The sequence below is a fragment of the Mastomys coucha genome, unplaced genomic scaffold (genome assembly GCF_008632895.1).
Source record: "Mastomys coucha isolate ucsf_1 unplaced genomic scaffold, UCSF_Mcou_1 pScaffold22, whole genome shotgun sequence".
In the NCBI taxonomy this organism is placed as follows: domain Eukaryota; kingdom Metazoa; phylum Chordata; class Mammalia; order Rodentia; family Muridae; genus Mastomys; species Mastomys coucha.
The window spans coordinates 99,185,983-99,194,372 of NW_022196905.1; the positions used below are offsets into that span (position 1 = coordinate 99,185,983).

Below are 8,390 nucleotides of genomic sequence, written 5' to 3' on the forward strand. Positions count from 1 at the left end.
AGATATCACACTTCGGTGGAAAGAAAAGGCATAATTAACAGAAAGGAGGATTTCTCTTTGACTTCTTGACTATTCATGTAAGAGGGACAGAGAGTTGTGGATAATATGATATGACAGGATGGGTTATCATTCTCTGTTTTGCTGAAGGAAAAAGTCACGGAGCTAGACACACTCCTTTCATCTCTACCAACTCTGTCATGCTGTCAAGGATGGGGCAGGAGAAGGCTGGAACATCTAGAAACCCATAGAAATCTTACTGATGCTGAGGCACCTGATCTGCCTGGCTGTTTCACAATGATGATTATGAAGGCTCTTTTCCCTATCGGCTATCCTAGAATCCAAGATGAGCCTCGTGAACAGGAACATTCACCACAAGCCTGCACCTACTCGGAAGTGATACAACCCTGAACCGGAACCAGGAAGTGATTAGAGCCGACTCTGAGGGAGACGCCATCTTCGCCATCTTCGCCATTTGCCTGGTAAACAGACCCCAGGGCTAGGGAGGTGGATTAGCCAATAGACTGCTTACCACACAAACATGGGAACTTGACTTCAGATCCCCAGCACCCACATAAATGGTCAGGTTTAGAGTTGTGTGCCTGTAAATTCCAGGGCTGGGGAGGCAGAGGAAGGAGGTTCCCTGGAGTTTGTTGGCTAGACAGAAGAGCCGAATAGAGTAAGTTGCAGGTTCAATCAGAGACCTTGATCCAAAGAAGCGGGGTAAAGAGCAATTGGGAAAAACACTGGACATTGAGCTCCCCCTCCACGCTATACACACGTGCGTGACACACATGCACACACATATGAGCATGCACACAGTAGGAGGGGGAGAAAGGGAGGGAGAGAGAATGAATGAATGAATTATGGGAAATGGTTCCTGAGATTGTAACATGGTCTCCTATGTGAGAGATAAAAACACCTGAAAAAATTAGTATAATTCAGCCATTTAGTTTGAAGCCTGGAGCCCATGGCCACAGGCTTGAGAAGTAGGGAAGTCGATGGTATTATAAATCCTGGTTTGAATCTGAAAGCCCCCCAAACCAAAACTGCACACAGGCAAGAGAAACAGACACTTCAACTCCAAAAGTGGAGACTGGGTGGTGCCTGTCCATCCAGTGAAGACATACTTGTGGCTGCTGTTTTTAACTTGGTCTGCTGATTCATCTGCTTCCCTTGTGAGAAACACCTCCATAGACAGACCTAGGTAAATCTTTCTGCTGTCCAAACACCTCAGTCCTGCCAAGCTGACACAGAGACACTAGACATCCTATCTAATAAGTAATGTATCCCAAGCCGGGGGTATCTCCAGGTCTCCAGAGGAGGAAGGAGCCTAGGAATTGGGTGCACTGAGTGCTTTATCGAAAAATCTAAGTGAAACTGGAGTGAGTTCCCAATGTGAGAGTTTTATGGAAAGGTGTAGAACCAGCTGTGCCATGTAGAGGATCTGGAAGAACCGCTAAGCACCATGCTTTAGGAGCAAGTGCTTGATGACCCGTGATGGTCACATCCATCAGCAGTCACCAAAGAATGGCCAGCATCACTGTTCCCTGTGAAGCCAGCTCAGATGTGAATACTTAGGGGTTGAGGGCTTCGCTTGTGGATGAAACCTTGCCTGCCACATATGAAGCCCTCGGTTGACCTCCAGCATGGTCTGTTAATAAAGTCAGGGCAGGTCAGCCCTGGGGAGTTCTTACCCAATTTAAAAGTCAGCAGCATGACTCCCCTTCCATGTGTTCAGCTAAATGATCGACCTGTTAGCTTAGGCTGAGAACTGCATTAAGAATTCTATCTGGCTGGACAATACGCAGCGAGCAAGAGACTTTGAAACACTCAGTCTTAAGTAGGGTATCTCTATCAATTCCTTTTCCTAAAGGCTCAGAGAACTTGCAAAAGAGAAAGGGAAAAGATTTTAAGAGTCAGAGAAGATGGTGTACACAAAGAAAAAAAGGCCATCTAAACACAGCAAGACGGATGCCCACATGCACTCAGACTGAGCACAGATGCAGCCTGCACAGTTCTCGGTCAGTGGAGCCAGTGCTGAAAGTGAATGTGGAGATAGACCTCATTCCCAACCCAGGAGCTATTTCCAATTGAAAACTCCTCACAAATGAAAAATTCATTTCTCCGGTGTAGTCTCACTGGGTATACAAACCATTCTTAAAAAGCCAGGTCCTATGTCTAGCTGTAAATGGCCAACACAAAACTCAATGTCATTTTGGACATTCTTTGTCTTGTAATGCTTTGCCAGGGTTTCCACCCCATTAAAAGTCCTTTGCATTTAAAAAAAAAAAAAAAGAATTCTATCTGGGGGCTGGAGAGATGGCTCAGAGGTTAAGAGCACTGACTGGTCTTCCAGAGGTCCTGAGTTCAAATCCCAGCAACCACATGGCGGCTCACAACCATCTGTAATGTGATCTGATGCTCTCTTCTGGAGTGTCTGAACACAGCAATAGTGTACTAATGATAAATAAATAAATAAATCTTTAAAAACATTCTATCTGTAGTCACTTATAGTTTATCCTCACCCTCCCACAAAGACCCTACTGTGCACATGAGAAGACTCAACACTCAATCTCATTGTTCCTAGCACTTTCTATTTTATGATTACCTATTTAAAAATAACATAAACACTTATTTACTAACCTAAGGTATGATCCAAGTCCAACCAACACTTTACATAGTTGCATGTAAAGTGCTGTGATAAAAAAATTGATGACAGTGATAACAGTGTGTGTGTATGAGAGAGAGAGACAGAGACAGAGAGACAGAGACAGACAGAGGCAGAGAGACAGAGACAGAGAGCAGAGAGAGAGACAGAGACAGAGAGACCAAGAGGCAGAGAGAGACAGAGAAAGAGACAGTGACAGAGAGACAGAGAGACAAAGAGACAGAGAGAGAGGGAGGGAGCAGAGCTGGGGTGATGGGTCAGCAGTAAGGAGCTGCTGCTCTTCCTGAGGACCATAGATGCTCCCCTTAGCATCTTGCAATCTTCTATACCTCCAGTTCCAGGGGTCCAACACTCTCTCTTCTCTTGTGCAAGAACCAAGCTCAGACACTCACATATATGCATAAAAGAAAAGATATTTTAAGACCAGTAAAAAGGTACTTCTTTATTGACCAAGCCTGTTCATTCTTGATACAGCAAATTCCTGTACAAAATAGCGACAGAATTTTTACTGTCTTTATACAGCCAGTTGCCTATGGTGCAGCTACTAACCATTCTCTCTTCTTCCTATACCACTCCTGATTCTGAACCAATGCTCCAGCTCTGAAGTTCAGACACTTCTGAAATTTTTAAATTTTTTTTTTTTCGGAGGGGAAACTAGGAAAGGAGATACCATGAGATGCAAATAAAGAAAATATCTAAAAATATTAATTCTTTTTCCTTCTGATGAAAAAAAAAAAACCTTCTCTTCTGTTGTTTTCAAACTGAAACTGCTCTCATATTTTTGCTCTCACGAGTGACAACATGGTGTCACACCATGTTAGTAAGGGTCACTGTTGCTGTGAGGAAATACCAGGACAAAACGCAACATGGGGAAAGAAGTGTTTATTTGGCTTACAATATCCTGAACCACAGTCCACTGAGGGAAGTCAAGGTAAGAAGTCAAGTGGGTAAGTGTGCTGGCTGGTTTTGTGTCAACTTGACCCAAGATGGCGTCATCACAGAGAAAGGAGCCTCCCTTGAGGAAATGCCTCCATGAGATCCAGCTGTAAGGCATTTTCTCAATTAGTGATCAAGTGGGGCAGGCCCATTGCGGGTGGTGCCATGCCTGGGCTGGTGGTCCTGGGTTCTATAAGAAAGCAAGCTGAGCTAGCCAGGGAAAACAAGCCAGTAAGGAACATTTCTCCATGGCCTCTGCATCAGCTCCTGCCTCCAGGTTCCTGACCTGTGTGAGTTCCAGTCCTGACTTCCTTTGGTGATGAATAGCAGTGTGGAAGTGTAAGCTGAATAAACCCTTTCCTTCCCAACTTGCCTCTTGATCATGATGTTTTGTGCAGGCATACAAACCCTGACTAAGACAGTAAGGAACCTGAGGCAGGAGCTGATGCAGAGGCCATGGAGGGGTGCTCCTTCTGCCTTGCTCCTATGGCTTGTTCAGCCTGTCTTCTTACAGAACCTCTGACTTTTAGGACATTTTCTAAGTTAGTAACTGGTGTGAGAGGTCTAGCCCACTGTAACACCCTCCCCTCTCAGATGACTCTAGCTTGCATCAACAGGACAGGACAAGCATTGTACTTGTTTTTAAGATTAGTTTCACCCCTAATTCATTTAGCCAATATGTTTTGCTGTGTACCAGGTGTCATGTGGCTGCTGGGTGGCAGTGGAAGGCAGACTGGAGGACCCAGCACCCAGTAAGAATCAAACCCAAGCTCTCTCAGTGTAGGTATAGGGAGCATGTTGTCTGTGATTAGATCTTCCTGCTTCTCTCTTGTTCTCGTGAGATACGTTCTCCTAGGGAGCGAGCACTCACTGTATTCGTTCCCTTCTGCATACACCCAGAGTACAGCTGGGGAATATTTATTGTTGTTTATTCGCTGAGCAGATGAATGGATGAATGTTGCGATCTGTGATATAGCAATTAGATGGGAATTGGGCATTTGAAATAAAACAATATAGAAGTTTAAACACCACCCACATTTGGTTTTCTCCGTAGCTCTTTTGGACCTTAAAACATCTAAGAATTGATCCTGGGTATCCTGACAGCCCCTAGAAGAACTGTCATCTGACGCTTACAGACCTGCTGTCTCTCAAGTCCTAACCAGCTGGTTCCTGCAGAGCATTTTCTGTTGAGCCACCCCCCTTCGTTTGTATTGAAAGTGAGAGCTCCCTCCTGAAGTATCCTAGGTGGTACAGATGTATTCTTTTGACTTAATAATACAACATTTTATCAGCCACATAAAAAATGAACTATATGTGTTCGTTTGCTGTTTCAGGAGCTTTTCAGATGTGTGTGGGAACCATGTCTGCTGCTAACTGGTGATCATTTCTTGACACCCTTTCCCAAGGGTATTGCATAGGTAAACATGCTCTATTTGAACAAGACCAGTGGCAGCAAAATTGTTTGCTGGTCTCTAAAGAGACCATAATAATGTACACCAAGGGAGAGGCCCAGAGCCTGCCAGAGGGCCCCCCCCACCTCTACCAGTGTAATCCATAAAACCCATTTCAATAGCCAGAATGCAGCAGTTTAAAGTTCATCCTGGTTAATTGCATCCAAAGAGTAATAATAAAACCATCTATTAAATTTTAGAACTTCCTCTTTAAAATATTAAATATTTGGCCACCACAATGCAGTTAAGTTTCTCTCAGAATCATGCTTTTTTCCTTTCTCAAGCTGGCTTATAAGAGTGCTTATAGAGCTCTTCCAGTGAGTGAAAACGAAATATTTAAATAAACCCTGTTTCTGCTAGATGCCTGAGGCCTGTTAACTAACCGAGCAGTAGCCTCATTTTTTTTTTTTTTTTTTTTTTTTTTTGGTTACAACTGAATAATAACTGACAGCATGTGATAAAAGTCATGTGGTACTCAAGCCAAATGTTTGGTGAGCCCTAGTCCCTTGTTGGGGACCTTAACTCAGATGGGGGCACTGCCCAGCCTTTAGAATTAGGTCATTGATAATGTCATTCCACACCAATGGGGAAAGCACTGTTCACCAACACAGCTCCTACTGGGCCAGGTGGAAGAACTGGTTTTACAGAGACTATCCAGGAAGTTCTGACTGGGGCTCTAAGCATGTGGCTTCTTCAGGCAGGACTCCTCTTCCTTTGATTTTACTTTTAGTTGGAAAGATTAGTCTACCTATGGAAGAGAATTCAGAATGTTAGCTTTCAAGGCTAAAGATGTGACAGCCATGTATTCATCCCAGTACAATCTATCTCACCTCAATTCCCAGTTGAAGATTAAACTCTCTATGTCCAGGAATAACATGGAGTAAGAGCTCATTCCTAAAGAGGCACTGGACCTCTGCTGGCTCCTCTGGAATCCTAGAGTACAAAGGAGAGCAAAAGGCACAGGTTCAGTTCTGGGGACACTTTTCTGAGAAGCTTAAGGAAAAATGGTAATGACTATAAACTCATTTTAAAACCAGATCTGATGACAGCCTGCACTTAGGTCAGAAGGATGCTCCTGTGAAAATCTCTCCAGGACAAGGGTCTGTGGCAATGACATCATGGTGGATCTTCAGAGCCACTGGGCAGTTTCCAATCACCCTCCAAAGCCAGATGCAAATAAATGTCAGAGCATTCTCCTGAGAAAAATGTGTGTGTGTGTGTGTGTGTGTGTGTGTGTGTGTGTGTGTACACGAACATATGCACAGGTTTCTGCTGCATTGTCCTCTCAGACACTGAGAACAGGATTCAAGAAATTCTTGAATACTACAGTTGGGTCACAGAAGGGCTTTTTTTAATCCAAGCTAAGTTGTTTGGACCTGATCCTATAAGTATTAAAGAAGGACTTTAGATAGATCAAATTGAGCTTTAGCTACATTGTTAGGGTGCAGTCTCATGATGAATGGACCTACAATGGTCAGGGCTGGACACAGAGATGAACCAGGAAGCTGCTCATTCACTCCCCTTATCTAACTTGAATGTTGGTGAACCCAGATGATGCACTGAGAACTGCTCAGAAACACTTGGAGAAGGTTACTGTGATCGGGATGGTGAGGGTTTAAGTGAGAGAGACCTGGGAAATGCACAGAATCTCACTCCTGTGAGTTGCAAGTATGAACGATTCCATTCCTTTTACGTTGTGTGCATCCAGATGTAAGTTCCTGACTGTCAGTCCCAAGTCTTATGTAACAACATTTGCTCATAAGGAAAATCTGAAGTTACATGTCCCAGGAGCCTTGCGTCCTGGAAGGAAGGAATCCTGGCAGTAGTCCCTCAGGACAGGGAAGAGTGAGCATCTTCAGTGGGAGACAATATCTGCTCTCGCTCTCACTGGGTTCAAGGCAAAGAAGTAAATATCTACTTTGATTTCAGTGTCCTAACTCCCTTTAGGCCCTCTTAGGTCCTGTTGTGGATTGGTTCTAATGCTATTTGTGTTAATTTGGCTCTCCAAATTACACAGGAACCCACATGTCTGCCTGTAAGATGCTGAGGGTCCCTGCCCCCCAGTTGGCTTTGATTGGTAAATATTAAGTTGCCTGTGGCTAATGGCTGGGCAGAGAGACAGAGATAGGACTTTAGATCTCCCAGGCAAAGGGACTATGGGAAGAAGTTTTTAGAATTGCCATGCCAGGGAGAGAGCGTTCAGCCATGTAAGAGCCCAAGAAGAGTGGCCCCTGGGCCCTTCCCCTGCCTGGGTCTGGGGTAGCAAAGAGGAAATACAGATCTAATAAGTAATAATTCAGGAGTATCGGAGGCAAGGTTTGGGAGTGGCCAAACACGGGGGTTTGGGAGTGGCCCAGCCATTGAGTTGCTTAGGAGATATTAAAAATAAGGCTATGTATGTCTTTCATTGGAAAATCAACAACATTGAGGTGGTGCATGCATGTAACCCCCAAGAGTTAAGAATGGATTAACTATACTATCGTTACAGGACCCACTACATAAACATACAAAGGAGTTAGTCACACAGTACACAGTTTTTTTGTTTTGTTTTGTTTTGTTTTGATTTTTTGAGACAGGGTTTCTCTCTGTAGCCCTGGCTGTCCTGGAACTCACTCTGTAGACCAGGCTGGCTTCGAACTTAGAAATCCGCCTGCCTCTGCCTCCAGAGTGCTGGGATTAAAGGCATGTGCCACCACCGTCCAGCTCACACAATATTTTTATCTACAAATGTGCTTTTGTCACCATTACCTTCCTTTCAGCCCTGGCACCCCAATGTTCCTGGGAGGTCACCCCCAGTCCTCCCTCCCGCTCTCTCCGTTTGTATTCTCTCTCTGGCCGCTGTAGCTCCTACCCAGCTTCTTTTTTTTTAATATTTATTTATTATTATATGTAAGTACACTGTAGCTGTCCTCAGACACATCAGGAGAAGGTATCAGATCTCATTAAGGATGGTTGTGAGCCACCATGTGGTTGCTGGGATTTGAACTCATGACCTCTGGAAGAACAGTCGGTGCTCTTAACCACTGAGCCATCTCACCAGCCCCCCCCCTACCCAGCTTCTTGACGATCTTCCTCACCCCAGGCCTCCTGACGATGCTTTTTTGGAGGACTGTTAGCTCCCTGTTGCCAGGTTCTGTTACAGCTCTAGGATTTCTCTCTCTACCATGCATTCTCCATCTTATTGGATGGGAAACATTTCTAAATGCCTTAATGGTTCTGCCCATTTTGTAAGAGATGAAATGGGCAAAGCTATGATCCTGACCGTTTCTAGCCTACTAGATTAAAATGAGACGACTTTCATAAACTGGGAATGGCACTAAAATTACTAACCATTA

General features: G+C 44.4%; 1 long non-coding RNA gene across 1 annotated transcript; it reads left to right on the top strand.

Moving 5' to 3' along the window:
* Positions 1-432: 432 nt before the first annotated feature.
* On the top strand, positions 433-3,351 carry LOC116068041. Its single transcript, XR_004109413.1, has 2 exons — positions 433-479; positions 3,267-3,351. It is a non-coding gene; the product is annotated as an uncharacterized LOC116068041 (long non-coding RNA).
* Positions 3,352-8,390: the final 5,039 nt, after the last annotated feature.